At 47.4% G+C, this 21,637-nt stretch overlaps 1 protein-coding gene across 1 annotated transcript in view; it reads right to left on the reverse strand.

Moving 5' to 3' along the window:
- Positions 1 to 16,226, reverse strand: part of ARHGEF3 (Rho guanine nucleotide exchange factor 3) — a 296,463-nt gene extending 280,237 nt beyond the window's left edge. The window contains exon 1 of the mRNA XM_020970560.2: positions 16,152 to 16,226. The gene's annotated coding sequence lies outside the window, so the exon portion shown is untranslated. The remainder of the gene's footprint in view (positions 1 to 16,151) is intronic.
- Between the last annotated feature and the right edge of the window lie 5,411 nt (positions 16,227 to 21,637).

Genomic DNA, 21,637 nt, shown 5'->3' on the forward strand with positions numbered 1-21,637 from the left:
ATCCAGGTGGCAGTGGACAGAGCACAGGCCCTGGAGTCAGGAGGATTTGGGTTCAAATCCTGCTTCAGACACATAATACTTCCTAGCTGTGTGACTCTGAGCAAGTCACTTAACCCCAACTGCCTCATTAAAAAAATACATAAATAAATGAAAAACAAGCACCTCTAAAGCACCTATTGTGAGCCAGGAAGTGAGGAAGAAAGGAAGGAGGGAGAAAAGGAGGAGGCAGGGAGGAAGGAGGGCAGGGGTAAACAAACATTAAGTGCTTGCACTGTGCTAAGCACAGTAACTACAAAGACAATGGAAGTAGACCCTGCCTTCAAAGAGCTGATGGTTGGGGGAGGGGGAGGAGCCACTTTTAGTCCCTTCCTGCTCCAAATCCCTACAAGGCTCCCTATTACCTCTCAGAGCAAACACAGCCCCCTGATTTCACAGGCCTCCCCCCTTCACCACTCTCCACTCCAGCCATGCTGGATTACTGGCCCGCTATTCCCCAAACACCATCTCTGGCCATTTCCACTTCATCCTCATTCTGCCTTTTAGAATCCCTTCCTTCCTTCCTGATCCATCCTAGGGTGCCATCCTTTCATTCCAACCCTCTCTGATCCCAAGGCCCTGGGAGCATAAAGACAAAAACAGAAACAGTGCCTGCTCTCAAGGAGTTTCCATTCTCCCATGGTCCTCTCCCCCTCCTCAAATTCTCCTGGAGAACTCAGTCCACATCCACCCTTCACCCCCATCTGAGTAAATGTGTTTCACACTAGCACATGTCAGAGTCCCCCCAAAAGACACAGGAACTCCTGGAGAACAAGGATCCTATTTTTGCTTTGCAACACAGTAGGCACCTAATAAATGTTTAGCAAACCTCGTGTGAGCAGCTTGGGGTAGTGACTACAGTTCTGGACAGGGAGTCAGAAAGACCTGGCTTCATATGCCACCTTAGACACTTCCCAGCTGTGTGACCAATCCTGGGCAAGTGACTTTATCTCTGTCTGCCTCAGTTTCCTCATCTGTAAAAGGAGGGGGTTGAACTAGGCTCTCCCTTCCTCCCTCCCTCCCTTAGTGGTTGTCCCTTCCAGCCCTGGGGTCCTATGATCCTAAATGTTTAAAACCAATTTTTTTTTTTGCTTTTTGGTGAGGAAATCAGGGTTAAGTGACTTGCCCAGAGTCACACAGCTGGTGAGTGCTATGTGTCTGAGGTCAGATTTGAACTCAGGTCCTCCAGACTCCAAAGCCGGTGTTCTATCCACTGCACAACCTAGCTGCCCCTAAAACCAATCCTTTTTTTTTAAAGGCAATTGGGGTTAAGTGACTTGCCCAGGGTCATAGAACCAATTCTTTACCCAAAGATTTTGTGTGTCTGGACAATCACTGTGTTCCAGGACCAGCCCACCCATACTTGAGGGTAAAGCACATCAAAAACCCCTTTTCCCACCATCCCATCCAAATGTAACATCATGAGAACTAACTGCTTAGAATGCTGCCATCCCCTTTGCTTTCTAGATTTCTTGTCTATGCCCCTCCCCCCCAATACTTGATGAGCCATCTGCACCGGCCTGCTATTTGCTGTTTCTCACACACATCACTCCCATCTCCCACCTACAGGCCTTTGCACTGGCTGTCCCCCTGTCTGGAACGCCCCTCCCTCCTCACCACCTCTGAGAAGCCCTCACTCCCTTCCATGCTCCCCTTCTGCAGGAGGCCCTTCTGATCTCCCCAGCTGCTAGTGCCTTCCCTCCTTTGTATCCCCAGTGCCTGGCACATAGTAAGTGCTTAATAAATGCTGGCTGACTGACTATATAACTTACATGTACCTAGTGATTTGCATGTTACCTACCCCATTAGAATATGAGCACCCTGAAGGCAAGAACTGTCTTTTTTTTTCCTTTTCTACTTATCACCAGTGCTTAGCACAGTGCCTGGAAAACAGTTGGTGCTTAATAAATGCTCACTGGCTGATGACTGAAAAACAAAACACATTTTGGAAAGGAGAATCATGAAACAAAAAGAAGCTGGGGGCAGACACAAAACCCCGGCAGTTTTGCTGTGATTAAATGTAATAGCCTCCCTTCCCCCTCCCCCACCTTTATTCAAACAAATGGTCCATGACTGGCCGTTCACAGTTTCACGGACAATTCTCTTTTTGTCCTTCTTCGGGTGTTTGGCTGCTGGCTGAGATTGTAATTTTAAAAGAGCTGAAGGAAAGGCCGTGAGAACCAGAGCTAGCTGCTCAAGGCAAGGTCAGCCTACCGACAGCAACACGTTTGTCGGGAGCTGTTTCGAGGGAATTGGCTCTCCTCAGCAGTTCCTAAACATGTCCCCGTCTCAGGACTGAACTTTCTAAATTCGTAGTGAATGTGAAACAAAGGGACCCACTTCCCTCCGAAGCTGCTGGGTTAAAGAGCATCCCCATCACAGAGCTGGCTACAAAGGCAGGGGGAGTCCACGGTTAGGACGTGGCCACAGCTCGAACTGATTTCAAGCTCCCTTAAGTAAACAAGGCTGGATTTCAAGCCAAGGTCAGAGGTAGGAAGGCTCAGTCTCACCATCCCACAGCATTCAGCTGGCGGCTTTAACTCAACTAACATTCGGTGAGCATTGGATACAGAAGGTATGGTGGACAGCTCTTTCAGGGATTCCAAGATAAACAGGATTGTAGGATCAGAAAATTTGGAGATGGACCCATTCCACCAAACCCCACCATTATACAGGTGGGGAAACTGAGGCCTGGACAAATAAAGTGACTTGCCTAAGGATATACAGTTTATAGCTAACATTTATATAGTGTGTCTACTGCGCTGAGGCCATTATAATCATCATTATCATCATCTGATCTTCACATCAACCCTGTGAGGCAGGTGTAATGATTACCCCCACTTGACAGATGAGGAAACTGAGGCAAACAGAGGTAAAATGACTTGCCCAGGGTCACACAGTTAGAGAGTATCTGAGGTTGGATTTGAACTCTAGGCTACTGATCTGCCTAGCTAGCCAGGGCTCAAACCCAGGTCTGATTCCAAATCTAGCCCTCTTTCTCTAATGCCACATCTGGGTATGTGCTATATAGCCCCAGGAAGGTGCAGGGGTTAGTTCATTTTTGCGTAGCAAAATGCCCTGCACATAGGAAGCACTTTTAAAACATCTGTTTATTTGAATTTAAATGCATCCCAGACGATGAGGAACAACATAAGATGACAACATAAAGAAACAACATAAAATGAAACTGGCCAGCTGCTGAAATAACAGCTTCTCCTCTGGGCAAAAAACCAGCCCCAAAACCAAGCCAGCGTGTTAAATGGCTGTTAAACAAGCCTGGAAGCCGTAACGTCTTGGACCATATCATAACTCAAGGTCCCGACCACCTTTGGGGTGACTACTCAGCTCTGACCAGCCATCTGAGGAGGCTGGACACCCAGGGAGTGAGTCCAGGATCTCTGAAACCCTCAGCTGGAATGTGACAAACCATAAATTAAACTCTAATCTCCACTGCACTCCATGAATCCAAGAGAATGTCACCATGGGAGGGCGGAGGCCACCGGAGAACAGATTCAGTCAGTGTTTACTCTGCACCATCCATGGGGACAGACTCTCATCTGATGGGCAGAAATATTTGCTCACCAAGTGCTTCAATCCTGTGAAATTAAAGCATAGGCCTCCCATTTCTCCGTGTAAAACAGGCACCACAGATTTAGAGGGGGAACGGACCCTGGTCCAACCTCCTTATTTTACAATAAAGGAAACTGAGGCCTACAGGCCGGGAAGTGACTCGCCCAAAGACACACGGGCAGCGAGTGTCAGGGATGGATGAGAAAATGGAAGTATTGTGTCTAGAGCATGAAACACTTGAAAGGGAGTCGGGAAAATGGGCTTGTGAACAAAGCAGGAGTCGATGATAGGGCCTTCAGTGCCAGGATAAGGCGTCTATGCTTTATTCAGCAGGGAATGGGAGCCATTGAAGGTTTTAGAGCCAAGAAATGACCTGATCAGAGGGGAAACGTGTTATGATATCACACTTGTCCTCTCTGGTCCAACTGACTGGGTATTTGAGTAGATACAGGGTGTCCCAGAAGGCCTGGAGCAGCTTCATCACCAAGACTTTCGGGACACCCTGTGTCTATCTCCTTACTAGATACAGATTCCTGGAGAACAGGGCAGTGTGTATCTCAAGCATCTCTGTGACACTCTGCAAGGCCTAACAGAGTGCCTTGCACAAGGTAGGCTCTCAATCAATGTTTCTTGTATTAAAGTCATATGGATTTTATAGGGCAGCTGGGTGGTACAGTGGATAAAGCACCAGACCTGGAATCAGGAAGACTCCTCTTCCTGAGTTCAAACCTGGCCTCAGACACTTACTAGCTGTGTAACCCTGGGAAAGTCACTTCACCCTGTTTGCCTCGGTTTCCTCATCTGTAAAATGAGCTGGAGAAGGATATAGCAAACCACTCCAGCTTCTTTGCCAAGAAAACTGCAAATGGGAAAATGAAGAATCAAACACGACTGAAACAACTAAAAAACAACATAAGGTTCTTAGAAAACTTCCTGACTTTTTAAAATGTTTATCAATTATATTGATTTTTTTCTCTTCTTCCATTTTTCTTTTTTAAAAAACATTTTGTTATAAGGGAGGACTCTCTGAGAGGGGGAAGGGAGAGAGATTACACAGAGAAATCTAGATGATGTAAAAGCTAAAGATATTGATAAAATTTAAAAAAAAAATCTTCCTGACCTAGTCTCCCCTCTCCCTTACCAGAGTGGACCCTTTTTGCCCTCCCCTCCCACAATTCCCTCTGGACTCAACAGGCTTCCAGTTTCCAGGTTCCCTCTCCAGGCCCGTAATCTGTCCTTATGTTCTCCTGGGGGCAAGGCTGTGCCTTATTGGGCCTGAACCCCAAAACAAACCATCTCCAGTGCCAGCCCTGCCATGAGTGGGCCCCACCTGTCCAGTAGCTTGGTCTCTTGGGAGGCCTGGCTGGGATCAGAAGAGAGGTCAGAATTTACGGTTCACAGAGGGCAGCTACCTACACACCAACTTTGGTCACCTGCTGGAAAGCCAGAAAAATCAGAGGCAAATATGGGTCATTTTTAGGGTGTTCTAGTTTGGCTCCTCTGGATTTTTCCCACCGTAGTCCACAGGCTGAAGCCATAACTCAAAAAAACCACATAGAGTCTTGAACTATTCTTCCCCTATTAAAAGAACACAACCTCAATGAAGGATTTCTCTCTAGATTATGTCTCCAGTCCCAGTAATGGGTCTGCATTGGACGCTCATGGTTTTCTAGCCTGAAAAAAAATGTCCCCTTGAATAGCACGTAGAGAAAGCTCTCCCATAAGCAGCTGTAGAAATGAAAGGAGCCCCCACTAAGAAACCAATTCAGAATCCCCTGTGGATGGACTATAGCAGCAAGAGGCCCCCTACCCACTCCATGAATCAGCCAGTGCATTAAGAAGAGCGTGCTGAGTGGGACTCCTTAAGACCCCATAAATTACTGACATAGCTGACTAAGCCAGCTAAGTTGGAGCTTTTTAACCTCTTCTGTGTCACGGACCTCTCTGGGCAATCTGGAAGTGGCTTTGAGCCATTTCAGAATAATGTGTTTAAATACATATAAAATACATGTAATATACAGGACTGCAGAGGAAACCAATTATATTAAAATATAATTATCAAAACAGTTTTAAAAAAAGATAACAGATTCCACGTTAAGAACCCCTACCTGCTCTATGCATAGGGAGATTGCTACCTGCATAAAAGCTCAATAACTCATTGGACCGAGCATTAGTTACCCAAAGGGCTGAGGTCTCCACAAGGAAAGTGAGACAGCCACCGTGGACCTACATTGGTGTAATGATGACTCCAGTCGCCCCAGCTCAGCCCCAAGGACCTAGAAACCACTTTAAAATAAAGGTGCCCACTCGGAAATGTTTGCCTAGGGCTCAAAACGTCTAATGACACCACAACTGAGGCTGGGACATCATCAATAACCCCGTTGTGTCTTTTCTCTGAACAGGCACAAACCGGGCACTCACTCTCAGTGGGAACAAGGGATCCTCACAGAACACCCATTCCCGGGCTGCTTGGGGATGCAAACGGTCAAGGCAGCTGTGACTAAAAAGCAAAGATGCAGAAACCTAGAGAGAACAAGAACGCTTTTTATTTAAGAAAAAAAGTTTTAAAAAACATACGAGTGGTTTTGCATATCTAGATATTTACACAAATATGTATGTACTTACATATAAGTATGTGTATGTGCACACACGCACGCACACACACACACACTATAGCTATAGCTAGACAGACAGATGGACGGATGGACGGATAAGGGCCAAGCACTGCCATTTTTGTCTTTGTCCAGCTCCAACAAAATAGGCAGCAAGAGAGTGGTCTCTTCAGTCATCCGGGCTTACCACCTAATTTTACAGATGAGGAAACTGAGGTCCAAAGAGGTTAAGTGACTTTTCCAGGGTCACACAGCTAGTAGCAATGTCTATGGCAGAATCTGAACTCAGGTCTTCCTGACTCCAAGGCCAGTCTCTCTTCAGTGCACCACCCAGCTGTGCATGACATTGTGTTATTGAAGAAGAGATCCTCTTTCTCAAAAAGGTGGGGAACAGCCTGAGTACCCTTTTCTACATGGATAGCAAATTTCCAGATCAGCAACTACCTACTACGTGTCGGTCACTGTCTGACTGGAAAAAGGCAACAAAATTATTAACATATTAAAACCTTTGTTTCCATAATGCAGGTTTTTAAATGTCCTTGTATATGTGTATATATATATATGAAAAAGTAAATCTGACACCTCATGAAATCTCAGAATAACTAAGAAGGCCCACTCCAGAAGGGACATCTCTGTAAAAGAAAAGATCCTGTTTCATTCTGAAAAGCCAGGGTAGGGGTAGAGGAAGTAGGGAGGGGAATAACACTATTACCACCACCACCACCACCACCAGCACCACCACCACCACTACTACTACTACTACTACTACTACTTCTACCACCATCACCACCACTATTACTACTACTACACGTGATAAAGGCTAAACAAGGAGGTGGAGGAATGCAAATGGAGAGAAAATAGTAAATGGGACCAGTTCTGTGGAGGTGATAACAGATCAGAGTCAGGGAACAGAAAGAGGAACGTCCAAGGTGGCTGAAGGTAACGGAGCTTGGTAAGGGAGCAGGACAGAGGCAGTGTGTGTCAGAGATGGGACCTTGAACCCAAGTCCTCTTGACCACGACCGGTTCTCTATCCACTATGCCAGACTGCCTCTCAATGTGCTCAATCCTGGTCAAAAGGCCTCAGACATTCCTGGCACATTCAATGAGCAGGGACAATGCTTTATGGATCAGGCAGGCTCATTCCAATTCAGAACACACTCAATAGGAATGATTAGGAAAAGGGATGACTAGTGCTAGTCGGATGGGGGCCAACAAGGACCACTCCCTGCCCCTCCCCTCCCTGAGGTAACTCAGGTCAAGCTGGGCAGGCCCCTGCCTCCAAGACCCACTTCCTTATTCCAGAATTCTCACTCTGGGGTTTTTTCCTAACTTTCCACATGACAAAAATACCCCCACGGAGAGAAGGAAAACAAAAACCACATTCAAAAACCCACAAGGAGCCCTCAGAAAAACCAATGATGGCAATAAGACCACCCCATCACCCACTTCTCTTTGCCTCCCAGACAAACACCAGGAGAGTAGACCGGGGGGGGGCACCAGGCCTCCCCCCTGACCACAGGACCCCAGCTTCAGGGCTGGGAGGGGCCTCAGATACCATCTTGTGAGCCAGCCCCCTCGTTTTACAGATGAGGAAACTGAGCAGCTGGGAACTGAAGGGGATTCGAATTCAGGTCTCTAGCCACCACATGCAGCTCTCTCTTCAGTGACTGCAGCTAAAATTTTACTTCTTTTGTTTTGTTTTGTCTGGGGAAAGGGGATGCCAATAGAGCATGACCTCACTGGTGTAGGGAATACCCCGTGCTCAGCAGCCCTTATGGAAGGGGGTTCTTAACCCGGATACACAGACTTAGACTTCAGGGGATCTCTAAATGCAGACAATCATACTAGCTAACAGCTAACATTTATAAAATGCCTCGTGTGTGCCAGGCACTGTGCTAAGCACTCCGCAGCTCTTATCTTATGTGATCCGCACAACAGCCCTGGGAGGTAGGTGCTATTATCACCCCTATTTTACAGACGGGGAAACTGAGGCAGACAGTGGTGAAGTCACTTGCTCAGGGTCACCCAGGACAGAGTCGAACTCTGGTTTTCCTGACTCCAGGCCTGGCGCTCTATCCACTGCGCCACTGAGCCACAGGAGAGAAAAGCTCTAACTGGAATTTTGCCTTTCCTTTCAATTCTGAATTTCTAAGCAGCATGCATTATTCCAAGGTTAAGAAGGTGAAGGGAAGCCACTGAGAGGTTAATTCACTTTCTTCAACCATAAAACGGGGAGCTCAAACAGCTGCTGTGGGGATAGCTGTAAACTGTTCAGCATGGCACCCAGCACACAGTAGGTGCTTAATAAATGCTCGTTGTCTTCCTTCCTTGACAAAGGTCACACCACTGCTCCATCAGCCAGGCTCTGTGCTAGGCACTGGAGATACACGCCCAGGCAATGAATGGATTCCTTCCTCACAAGGAGTTCACGTCCTCACGCGGGAGACAAGAACGTGTAAAAGAATACACAGATACACACACAGATGTCAAATAGAGGGTGTCCCAAAAGTTTTAGTGTGGCTTTAAGCTTCAAAAGCTTAATGTTAAATGGGCTAGCACTAAGATCTTTGGGACACCCTGGGCAAGCTTCTATGGGTCAGACAGGACGAGCCCGTAGGAGAGCGGGCCTCTTTGTGTGAGAGCTCAGGTCTTCTGGCTCACTAGCCACTATACCGCACTCCTTTTCTTTCCACTTCATATTTGGAAAGGAGGGGAAGGTATTTTATGGGAATGTTACCAGCAGCTGAAGGAGGGAACCCGGGGTATTTTCTGGCCACCCCCTCTCCCACCAGGGCTGCTCACTTTTACAAATGTGAAATACAGAGAGAAGCTGAAAGATCTGTTCAAGGTCAGCTAGCTGTGATGGGAGGAACCGCCACCCCACGCCATGAAGACTCCCTCAGCAAAAGACATCAGGATGAAAGCATTCCATGATTCCAGGAGACATTTGGGAAAATAGCAACAGTATAAAAAAGGTTATCATTAAACCTCTTTTTTGTGTGTTTTCAAATAAAGCTGATGATGCCAAGTCTAACAATAACTAGGTGGTGCTTTAAATAAAACATTGGGCATGGAGTCAGGAAGACCCAAGCTTCAGCCATTAACTAGCTGTGTGACCCTGGGCAAGTCACTTAACCCTGTTTGCCTCAGTTTCCTCATCTGTAAAATAGGGAAAATAATAACACGACCTCCCAGGGTTCTTGTGAGGATATATTTGCAGTGCCTCACAAACCTTAAAGAAGTTCTCATTTTTTTAAACAAACACAAAATTTCTGCCTCTGCCCAAATGCTGCCCTTCAAGTAGGTATCTGCCCTGGGAAAGCTCCACATGTATTCCAAGGCTGCTCATGCACAGAACATACATGGAACTAAAAGCTTTTGGTTCAATTCAACAGGGATTCACTATTGTACTAGGTGCTGGGGACAAAAAGGCCAACTGAAATAAGTCCTGCTCTCTAGGACAGGGATGGGGAACCTGAAGCCTCCAGGCCACACGTGGCCTTCTAGGTCCTCAAGTGTGGCCCTGTGACGAAATCCAACCTTGACTGAACAGATCCCCTTAATTTGTTCCACAAAGTTTGGATTCACATCACACACACACACACACACACACACACACACACACACACACACACACACGTACATGCATACACAGATCCACACTCACACATATCCACACATACATATATACACACAAACACATACATACAGAGTCACAGCCACAGAAAGAACTCTGCCTCCTGCCTTGGAGCATGTCTGACCCGAGGCTAACAATTTCTGTTATTCTCAAAACACAACTCAGACTAACTTTTCATAATTTCCAAAAATAAGTCCACCCTGAAGTCTGGCTACCACTGGGCTTACTCACAGAACCCCTCCAGAGGCTCTGAGAAGCTGCTTCCTGCAGAGGGGAGGCCCTGGGTGATTTGCAGAACAGAAATCAGCTGGATCACTTGACTCAACTTTGTTTATATTCAAGACAAATAAAGGAGTATCCCACAAGAGCTAAGGTCTGGAGCTTGGAAGAGCCCTAGGGATCACTGGCCCACAGCCGTCTCACTTGAGGGCAGGCACCTGAGGTCTCAGAAGGGGAAACGGCTCAGCCAAGATAACACAGGGAGGCAGGTCTTGAACCCAGGCCCTCTGCCTCTAGCTTCAATGCCCTGTCACTCACCATACCCTGGAGGAATCCCAAACTCAGACCGGCTATCATGACCCATCTCAGTCCAGGGAACAGACAATAAAACACTTCCCCCCTTGGTAGAGAGAAAAAGTGACAAGTTCCTATCAGAAGAGAATGCAGGCTGCTGGCATCCCAGGCAGGGCTGACCAAGGACCCACTGCCCTGCCTGATCCTCCGTGAACAGTTCACTGGCTCGTGGCTAGCTGGCACCTCCATCAGAGCCAGGTGTGAAGATGGGTCAAGGACTTTATTCAGTGAAGCTGCTGGGAAAGGCTGGGAGGGTGAACCCCAGACCTTCCCTTTTTACTGTGGAAACTTGTTGGAAAATCCTTTCCTTCTTAGCCTTTCATTTTCTTAAAAAAAAAATCTCAATGGAGCTTCCAGCAGAGGGGGCAGGGGGTGGGGAGGGGAAGCTTTGATGGCAAAATATGTAATTACCCCTTGTTCTGAAATTAGCCATGCCTCGGCTGGACTCATGGATGAATGATGACAGTTTGAGTCTCAAAATACCAGGTACTGCCACACATGCAAGCCAACAAAGAGGAGCCCCCAAGGTTAAGTCAGAGAGATTCTCACCGGATCAAGGAGCAGATAAATAATTTCCAACATCTTGTATTCATTCCATCCTTTCCACTGCTACAAACACTAGCCCATGCAGGCTCTCAGCCCATCTCATCCGGACCATCACTCCCAACTGGTCTCCCAGCCTCAAGGAAACACCTTCTCTGAGGCTAGCACCTTCTGCATGTATAATAGCACCTTACCAACTGTATCTCCTCTGATCCTCACAGCCCTGTGGGGTAGACGCTTTGATTATCCCCGTTTTACAATGAGGAAACCAAGGCAAATGGAGGTAAAGTGACTTTCTCAGGGTCACACAACTTGTGTCTGAGGTCCAGTGCTCTATCCATCATGCTACCTGGCTGCTAGTAGTAGTAGTAGTAGGAGTAGTAGTAGTAGTAGTAGTAGTAGTAGTAGTAGTAGTAGTAGTAGTGGTAGTGATAGTGGTAGTAGTGGTGGTAGTAGTGGTGACGGTGGTGATAGTGGTGGTAGTAGTAGTAATAGCAACAACATATTAATTTTAATATTATTATATAATTAATAATAATAATTTTACTATCTCTATTATACACACAAAGCACAAAGCGGCCTCAGGCATTTTGAGGAAGATATGCTTGGAGGCACCAGGGAAGACTTCATGAAGATCAGATTTGAGCTGGGCTTGAAAGGTAAGATTAATAGGTGGACCTAAGGAGAAGGAGGGGCATTCCTGACAGAGGGCACAGCATAAGCAAAGACGCAAGAAAAGAGGGAGTCGGGTTACTGTGCACTTGGCCTATAATAACAACGATCCCCCAATCGGCCTGAAAAGGCACAGGACTCTCACTACCTCTCAGAATCTCTAAAGTGTTCCCTATTTTTTCAAAAGAAATGGTCCTGAAAATTCACATGCAAATCAATTCTTCACGAATCAGTCATTCCAAGGGCACTTGGGGAACTCATTATTTAAAGGAATCATCCCTGCCTCCTTTTGCAGAGTGAAAAATTCTTTCTGGGCTACCCAAATCCTCCTCCCTCCTCATATCCATCCTGCAAGCGTGCTCTGAAATCCATAGAGAGTAGAGGAGTTCCCAGCTCAGAACACAGAGCCTCAATTGAGCTTGGACATCAGGGTAAACAATCCTGCCTTCACTCAGATCTCTCCCCTTACAGAGCAGGTCTGCCCTGGGAAGGGCAAGCCCAACCCCGCAGGCTAGAGGATCCCAATCGCTGACTCCAAGCTGCTCGTGTCAGTACAGGAGGTGCCACAGGTGTCCTGGATCCAGCCAGCTCGGGTGGGCCATGGGAGGGCGCTGACAAATTCCACCCCTGTCAATTCCCCAAGACACCTCCACAGACACCAACACTCACCTGCAGGGAAGCCAATGATGCTCTGCCCATTCAGGGGCTCCAGAACAAGTAGCAATTCAGTTTCATCCTGAAAGGTGCTTAAGAGGACAATGGTGCCCAAATGCACTCCTGTATCAGACTGCCCAGTAATGTGGCTGAATGCCCAAATTAAAGCATCCTCATGCCTGTCTCTTTGAGAGAGGGCGTCTCTAACAATGCCTCTGCTACCTTCCTCACAGGTCTACTGTAAGACTCAAATGAGATCATGCAAACCATAAGGCGTCGTGTAAATAAATGCCAGTTATTAATACCGCTAACTCTACCACCGCTTTCTGGCTTCCTTCCAGACTCGGTTCGAACCTCACCTTCTGTGTGATGCCTTTCACATGACCCCCAACACGTTGATGCCTTCCCTCTCAGACTGTCTTTCATTAGTCTATATCTTGTGGGGACGTAGCTGTTTGCATGGTGTCCCCCACCCCCCTTTAGAATGTGAGCCCCTAGAGGGCAGGGACCATGATTTTGCCCTGCAGCCCAAAGCACTTAGCACAGGGCCTGGCACAAACAGGCAGCCTAGCCAAACTCATACAGGGTGAACTTGAACCCAGCTTCTCTGACTCCAAAACCAGTTAAACTAGTTGGCCTCTTAAGGAATAAATGAAAAAAATCAGACCATTTATTTGGGGGAGGGAATTTCCTAGCAACCTCATCTTCATTAAAGGCATCCTGGAGGGGCCATCGTGAATCCAGAGCGACCGAGGACTGGGTTATGAGGACCAATGCCCAATACTATAAAACGTACTCGCAACAGACTTCCGCAAAGACATCTTTGCACCTCCACACCTTTTTGTACACACAGTCTTATAAAAGGTTTTGCAGGTACATCCACGAACCACAGACAAGTTCTGGGGGATTTTTACTTCAGTGGCATAAATCCCAAAATTTCCCCTTTTTTACAAAGATCAATATCAGGATATAAATTAAATAACTTTAGCTAGTCTTCTTGCGCTCTCTCTCTCTCTCTCTCTCTACATATATATGTATATATACTATATATACATATATGTATATTATATATGTATATATAACATATATACATATATGTATATTATATATATAAAATAGATATACACATACACAAATATATGCATACACACACACACATTTTCCCTGAGTACAATACAATCAGGAAAAGGTGAGCCCAGGGAACGTTTTCTCTAGTTTTAGAAAGCAAGGGTTCAAGACGCCCCTACTTTAGAGCACATAAAGTTCACATCCATTTTGCAAAAATGGAAAACCCAAGGGAAGGTGATTTCAACATGTCACATAGTCTTTCCTATTATTTAAAAAGTTAAATGAGTTTACCTATAAATACGTTGGGTTCCTTTCAACCCACCCACCATCCTCTACCTTCAACCACATCAGTTTCTCCATATCTTACCCAGTGTTGATTCCCTCTTTAATTTTGAAACGATGCATCATCTAAGATATTACATTACCAGGTAAAGGAAACTGTCTAATGGATTTAGATGTTAATAAAGCTACCACACAAGGACCATTTCACAAGTAAGAAATGATCAGTTTTTGTGGGCAGCTAGGTAGCAAAGTGGATAGAGTGCCAACGACTGGAGTCAGGAAGACCTGAGTTCAAATCCTGCCTCACTTACTAGCTGTATGACCCTGGGCAAGCCACTTAACCCTGTTTGCCTCAGTTTCTTCATCTGTAAAATGAGGAGAAGGAAATGGCAAATCACTCCAATTTCTTTGCCAAGAAAACCCCAAATGGGGTCACAAAGAGTCAGACATAACCAAACATCAACATGTGTCAGGCACAGGGAATACAAAATACATCTGTCTTCCAACAACTTCTGTAAAACAAATCGATGTAAAACATAATCGTTGTTGAGCCACATCTCAGAATTATGTACCTGGAAAAGATGCTTCTATGCACCAGTTCACTAACTAGCTGTGAGATCTTACTCTGGCTAGGTGACCTCTCTGGGCCTTGGTTTCTTGAAATGTAAAATGAGGTTTAGACACCATGACCTCTGACATTTTGTACCTGGTACACCAATAACTCATGTGTTTACCACCAGTTGGGAATGAGCTCTATTTAGCAGAAATATGCCCCTTTAAGGGTCAAATCTTTTTGTTTGTTTGTCTAACTTCAACTCTTCTGATGGAAGGAGAACCTGGGTTCAAATTCAGTTTTGCCAAGTCTACCTGTGTAGACTTGAGAAAGTCACTGAACCTCTCTGAGCCTCCAATATAACATGATGAGACTGGACCAGAATCAGGGGTTAAGTGGGAGTCTGTGAATTTGGTGGTGTTTGTTTTGGGGTGTTTTTTTTTAAATATAGACAGACACACAGCTAGTTCTCTCAATATAGCTGGGTGTGTTTGTCAGAAAAAGCATTTCATTTTATAAAGTTAAAAACATTCATCTGAGAAAGGCTCCAAAGCACTTTACTGTTTCACGGATCCTCCAACAATCCTGTGAGGTAGGGGCTGTTATTCTCCCCCATTTTACAAATGAGGAAACTGAGGCAAAAGAAGGTTAGTGTCTTGTCCATGATCACTCAGCTATGGGAGGCAGAATTCAAACTCAGTTCTTCTCAGCTCCACGTCCCTGCCCTCCAATCACGTCTCCAACTACCATGACCGAAAAAAGGTTTGGAGACCCTGGACCAGGTGATTCGAGGTCCACCTTAGCTCTCCAATTTTGATTCCATGAACTGGATTCAAAGGACCGTACTTTAGATAGAGGATTATCTGGCCCAACCTCTCACCCAACATTCATGAATTCCACAAGTCTTAGTTAAGCAAGTAAGTGCCTAATGTGTGCAGGTAGCTAGGCGGTCAACACGCATTTATGAAATGCTCAGGGTTTGCAAAGCCCCGGTTCCCCAGAGGTCTCATGGGAAGGAGGGAGTACACATACAAACAACTCCCTCCGTCCGGGATGCACGTGGGGGAGGGTCAAGAGAGCAGAGGGAGGCAAGGGTCCAGCGGCTGTGGGCCGGGCCGCGGGCACCGAGGGCACCGCCGCTGCCCCAAGGAACGGAGGTTGCCTTCTCCTAGGGAAGCCCCCATAGGTGGACACGGGTGAGCGGAACTGTCCGAGCAAACCCGAAGTCCTCGGGCACGCAGAGGCGCAGGGCAGCCCGGGGCGTAGGAGGGGGTGTCCGATGGATGACAGGTGGTCGGTGCAGCCGGGAGTCACCGGGAATCCCGGGAGTCTGAGCAAGGTGACGTGGGAGGAGCCCCTGCCTCTGCTGGCCCAGCTGACCCCAGTCCGGCTCCAGGCTGGGACCCGCGGGCTCCAAACACTGGGGGATGGCAACTTGGGGAAGTTCCCGGAGCCGCTCCGGGAGGGCTCTGGGACAACCACGGGAGAAAGAGGGAGGATCTGCGCGGCCAAGGGGGGCGCAGGCACAGGGGGCAGGCCCTCCGGCCTCCTCCCACCCTCACCGCAGTTCAGGCGGGGGTCCCGGGGCTCGGCAACGTCCCGCACCGACCCTGCGCTCGCAACCCGGACACTAACCAAGACTCCAGGAGCCGGTGGGCTCGGCGCTCCGCCCCGGGCCAAGGCATGGGGAGGTGGGCGGCGGGGAGGGGGTCGGTTTTCGCAGCTATACGCCGCCCCCCGGAACGGGGGAGGCCTCCGGTGAGGGGGTGTCTTGCCCCCCCCCGCGCACCCGCTTCCCCTCGGAGTCGGCACACACAAAGCCGAGGAGGGGGTCCCCCTTCATGGGCTCCCCTTCGAGTTTTCTGTCCCCCAAAGCCCCCCTGGCGCGCAGATCCGGGGGTAAGGGAGGAAGACGAGGGCGGAGAGGGGCCCCTCCCCCACGCACTTACCTCGCGGGCCTGGGGCTCCCGGGCTGGGACTCGGGCAGGGCGGCTGGGAGCGGGAGGGGCGGGGCCTAGGCGTTGCTCGCAGGGGGTGGGGCAGGTTCGCCCCTCCCACTCCCCATACCCCTGAGGCGCGGGGGCGGGGCCGGGGGGAAGCAGAGGCTGGGTGCTCCCTTTGTCCCCCACCTATTCCCTCCCCCAGGGCGCAGACCCCTCCCCAAAGCCTCCCCCTGGTTCCTATCTCGCAACCCGAGCGGCGCAAGCTTGGGGAAAGTTTACTCGGGGCTGGGCCTGCCTTGACCTTGACCTTGACCCTAACCCTGGCACCGCCCAGCAGCTTCCTCTTGGAGTTCTCGCCTGCCGCCCCCGAGTCCCACCTCCTTTACGTTCCTCTCCCTGGTGCAGACCCCTCTCTCTCTGGTCAGCGGATGGGCCTTTCTTCTTCCTTCTTCCTCCTTCCTCCCGGGCCGGAGGGGACTAGGTTGGGAACTGGGGGATGTCCTGCTTCTGCCTGGGGTCCTCCTCTGTAACCCGAGGGTGAGGGACCAGAACGGGGTCTCCAGGTGCCCTCCCTCCCTAGGATGCTAAAGCTTATTAGTATCTTTTACAAATAATCTCTTTTGATCTCACAACTACCTTGGACCGTAGGGGCTGTTAATACCCCAATTTGACAGATGCAGAAGCCGAGGCAGACAGACGGGGCTACATGACTTCCCTAGGTCACTCAGCTCCTAAGGGTCTGAGGCAGGATTTGAACCCACAGTCCAGCCCTGTACCCCACTCCCTCTATGGAGCTGCCCCTCAGAGGGTTGCAGATGACCTCTAAGTACCCTTCCTTTTGCCTTTCTTCATAGACCTTTGCCTAGCACATAGTACTGCTTAATAGGTGATTATTGTCCCACTGAAAGAAGCACCAAATATGTCATCAAAGGACCTGGGTTCAAATCCTACTGCTATCACTTAGTACCTGTGTGACCCTGGGCAAGTCACTTATAACCTCCCTGGACCTCAAGCCCCTTGCACCTCTAAATCTATGACTCTTTGATTCTGTGTCCCAAATAGTAATCGTTATCATTCTTCCAAATCCACCCATCCTCCTGACTTCCCTGAGTCTTTCCTGAGTCTTCCTAGACACCAGTCACTCTTCCCTCCTTAAAACCTCCCAGGCTTGGTATTTAAAGCCCTTCATAGTCTAGAATGATTACACAGTATTTTCCCTAATCAGCCTATCCTCATTCCATTTCCTGCCTCCACACCTTTGCAAAGGCTGTCCCCTAGCCTGGAATGTCCTTTGCCTCCTCTGCCTCTTGGAATCCCTTTTCCCCATCAAGATTCAGCAAAAGATGCCACACCCTATAGGAAGCCTTTCCTGATATCCCCTTTGTTAGTACTCTCTCCCCCTCAATTATTTTTATATAAACTTACCTGTATGAATTGTATTCACTCCCATCACACTCCCTCCCCAATAGAATACAAGACCATTGTGGGCAGGCTTCCATCTCTGCATCCCTAGTGCCTAGTACAGTGCCTGGCACAAAACAAGTGTTTAATCATAATTATTATTAATTAAGCTCCATGTTTCTTGAACTGAAATGGGCACTCAGAATGGCATTTATCAGGATACTTTAAGGGAAATCTGAAATGTTAGCTGCCATAAGCTTTTATCAGTCTCTGGACAAGCAACGATAATAGTAACAGTATCCAGAAGAAAAATAAAAATGAATCAAATATGACATACTATGAAAAATCTTGGCCAAAAGAAATGTCTAGGCTGGATAGGTAAATGGAGGTCACTAGAGAACATGGCGCCTGCTCCTTGCATACTCCAGACCTCGTGCAAAGCCTCAGGAAGCTGGGTGCAGGGTATCCTGGCTGTGCCTGCATGGGCCTGAGAAAAGACTGGGGCTGGGGGGAAGGGAGGATTTTTGAGTGGGGAGGGGTCATTCTGGGTGCTAGCATGAACAGCACATTTGAAAACATCTCATTCCCTACAGTCAGGAATAGGAAATCCCAACAAACCACTTGGTCCCTGTTGTAAAAGGCACCAGACTCGGCAAGAATCCAGAGGACTGGACAGAAAAGATGAGCCCTGAGCAATGATTCAGGTGGGGATAAACCACAATTGGGTCCATGTGGACTTAATTAATATGACCCATAATGCCATCCGGCAGCGCTGCACCCTCCAATTTATAGAAACTCTCTCCTGGACCTCATCTTTCTTTCCTTCCCAGAGATCACCTAGTTACCTTCTGGGTGGTCTGCCTCCTAGCCCTGACCCCCCTCCCTCAAGCCAAAGATTGTCTGCTGTCGTGATCAAGCCATCTTGCAGCCAGCAAGGTCCTGTCCAGCCAGCTGCCCTGTCTCCTTTTTCACTGCATCTGTGATGGATCTCCAAGACCCCAAAGCCAGTAGCCTTATGACTGGCTAGGCCTCTGGTAACAAAAAGCTTACCCTTCCCTAAGGGAGCTTGTCAAGTTTGATTTTTGCAAGAGCCAATTGCAAGGCCAACTGGTAAACATTAGCATTTCTCATTTTAAAAGAAACAGATTGCCTTCATTCAGGAAAAAAAAAACAACCAAACACTTTATTTTACTGACCGTGGACAAATACAAAGCATATAGACAAAAATAAGAGAGAAAGTAACTCCCTCAAAGTGCAAATAATCAAAAAATAAAAACATAATTTAAAATTATCACCATGTAACCAAATCCTTCTGTTACTTTTGTTGTTTAGTTGTTAGAAAGTCTGGTACCTCAACTGTCTAGTGAGCCCCACCTTCCTCAAGGACCTGTAACGATCACTCCATATTGATGATGAATGAGGGTGGTGCTAGAGGAGCCTCCTCCCTCCAGACCTGCATCGTCCACATGACTCCTGAAGGCAGAGTAGTTCTAATTTGTCTTAGTCCCAGGGCCTTGCCCACAGTAGGCACTTTATAGATAGGAGGAGGGTCAGGAGAGTTCCCTGATCAATTTCATGAGCTTCCTAGGAGAGAAGCTTGGTTTGGAACTCTGCCTACACATTCCTCCATGTGCATGGTGTGGACAGACATGCCCACATGCTCTTGGAGACCCATTCATAATATGAGTGATTAAGTCTCAATGAAGAGGGACAAATTTTTTGGCTCAGACTACTGTGGTTTGGAGCCATCCCTTTGAGATGGACTGAACAAAAGCTGTCTTCCTACAGACTTAGTCCTTTTCCATTTTTCTGAGTCCAGGCCATTTGTCCAGAGACCTGAGTTGAGGGTGGACATTGAATGGGGGTACCTCTGCCTTGGTGCAGCTTCCCAGGGTTTATTCTTCCACTGGGCTCCTCAGCCCAAGATCTTACAGGACTGTCGATTTAGAGCTGGGGAAGACTTTACCCAGCAACCATCCAGTCAAATCAATCAGCTGACAAACTTAAAAAAAATATTTAATGGCTATTATGGAAATATGTGTTGTATGACTTCACATGTATAATGAGTTTGTATCTTCTCAATGGGTTTATGCCTTCTCAATGGTGGGGGAGGGGACAGAGAGAGGGAGAGAATTTGGAACTGAAAACTTTTTTAAATGTTTATTGATATATTTTGGTTTTGTATCACCTAAATTTCTCCATATATCCCTCCCTTCCCTCCCAGAGAGCCATCCCATATAACAGAATATTTTTTAAGAAAAATTAGAAAACCAATCAATACATTCCCCCACCCAAATCTAAAAATATATGCAGCATTCCACACCGTTGACTTCTGAAGTCTGCAAAGGAATAGGAAGAGGGTTCTACTCCCATTTCTTCTTTGGAGCCATCAACGAGCATTTCTTCAGCATGCATTACCTGCCAGCTACTGAATAAATCAATCCCTACTGTTGAGGACCTTACGTTCTAATGAGTAAAACTCATATATACAGAATAAGTATAAAGAAAATGTATTGCTGTTGAGGCATTCAGTCATGTCCAGCTGTTCATGATCCCAAGGACTACAGCATGCCTGGCCCTTTTCTCCACTAGCTGCCAGAGTACGTCCAAGCTCATATACCTGGCTTCCATGACACTGTCTGTCCATCTCAGCCTCTTCCGTCCCCTTCTCCTTTGGCCTTCAAACTTTCCCAACATCAGGGTCTTTCCCAATGAATCCCATCTTCTCATTTTGTGGCCAAAGGATTTAAGCTGCAGCGTCAGTATTTGACCTTTCAGTGAAGAAGTCTCAATCAATTTCTTTAAGTGTTGACTGATTTGATCTCCTTGCTGTCCAAGGGACCCAAAGTCTTCTCCAGCACAATTTGAAAGCATCGATCCTGTGGTAAAGAAAATAAATGTAAATAATTCTGAGGGATTTGGGGAGGGAGGGTGGACATTGATAATTGGAGGGGGGAATCAGGAAAGGCTTTGTGGAGAAATGAGGTTTGAGTTTTATCTTGAAGGATGAGAGGCATTTTATGAGGCAGAGGTAAGAAGGGAGTCCATTCCCAGCATAGAGGAAGGCATGGAAACAGAAGGACTGCCACGTTGGAGGACAAGACAGGTCCATTTGACTGGGATTGGGAGGAAGGTACAATGAGGCAGAAAAGGGGTTGGAACACAGCTATGAAGAGAATTTGAAGTTAAACAGAGGAATCCCTATCTGATCCCAGAGGCAGCTGGCTTCAGAGGTGAGAGAGGTTGTGGAAGTAGGAATACCAAGATCTGGCAACTGACTGGATATGAGAGGCAGGAAGAGAGTGAGGGGTCAAGGACAATGCCATTTGTCATTGGTCAGTTGTGTCTGACTCTTTGTGACCCCATTTGGGCTTTTCTTGGCAGAGATACTGGAGTGGTTTGCCATTTCCTTCTCCAGCTTATTTTACAGATGAGGAAACTGAGATAAACAGGGTTAAGCAACTTGCTCAGGGTCACGCAGCTAGTAAGTGTCTGAGGCCAGATTTGAACTCTGGTTCCCCTGACTCCAGCAAAGACCCTGTCTCCGCTGCACCACAATAACCAGGGAGAGTGGAAGGAGGTGGTGCCTTTAAAAGAAGCAGGAAGTTTGGAAGGTTTGGGGGAAAGATGGTGAGTTCAGGTTTGGACATGGGGAGTTTGAGAAGTCTCCAAGACATCCAATTTAAAATATCCAGTAGGCAATTGGTGATAAGGTACTCTATATATAGTATACAAAGAGATCATCACTTTGGAAGAGACCCCAAACTGCTTTCCTAGTCCCTCCTGGCCCACGGAGTGGGTGGCTCCTCCACACTCAATCACTAATCCCTTTTGGTTCAGCCCTCAGTCACAGGAACATGCCAGGGCCAACCAGAAGCCTCAGATTGCTGGTGTCCTTTAGCAGGGGGCTGGTGTCAGGAGGTGCCTCCTCAGCAGAGGAGGAGGTTCCTTAGATCAACCCACCTAAAGACTGGATATCCAGCTCTTGTTAATTATGCTCATCCAAGCTGATTCCAGAGAACAAATTTTGTTACAGAGATGGGGGACTTGGAAGAGGGGCTGAATGTCAGTCAATAGTCGATCAATAAACA

This window comes from Phascolarctos cinereus, unplaced genomic scaffold (genome assembly GCF_003287225.1).
Source record: "Phascolarctos cinereus isolate Bilbo 61053 unplaced genomic scaffold, phaCin_HiC Scaffold_4;HRSCAF=312, whole genome shotgun sequence".
Taxonomy (NCBI): domain Eukaryota; kingdom Metazoa; phylum Chordata; class Mammalia; order Diprotodontia; family Phascolarctidae; genus Phascolarctos; species Phascolarctos cinereus.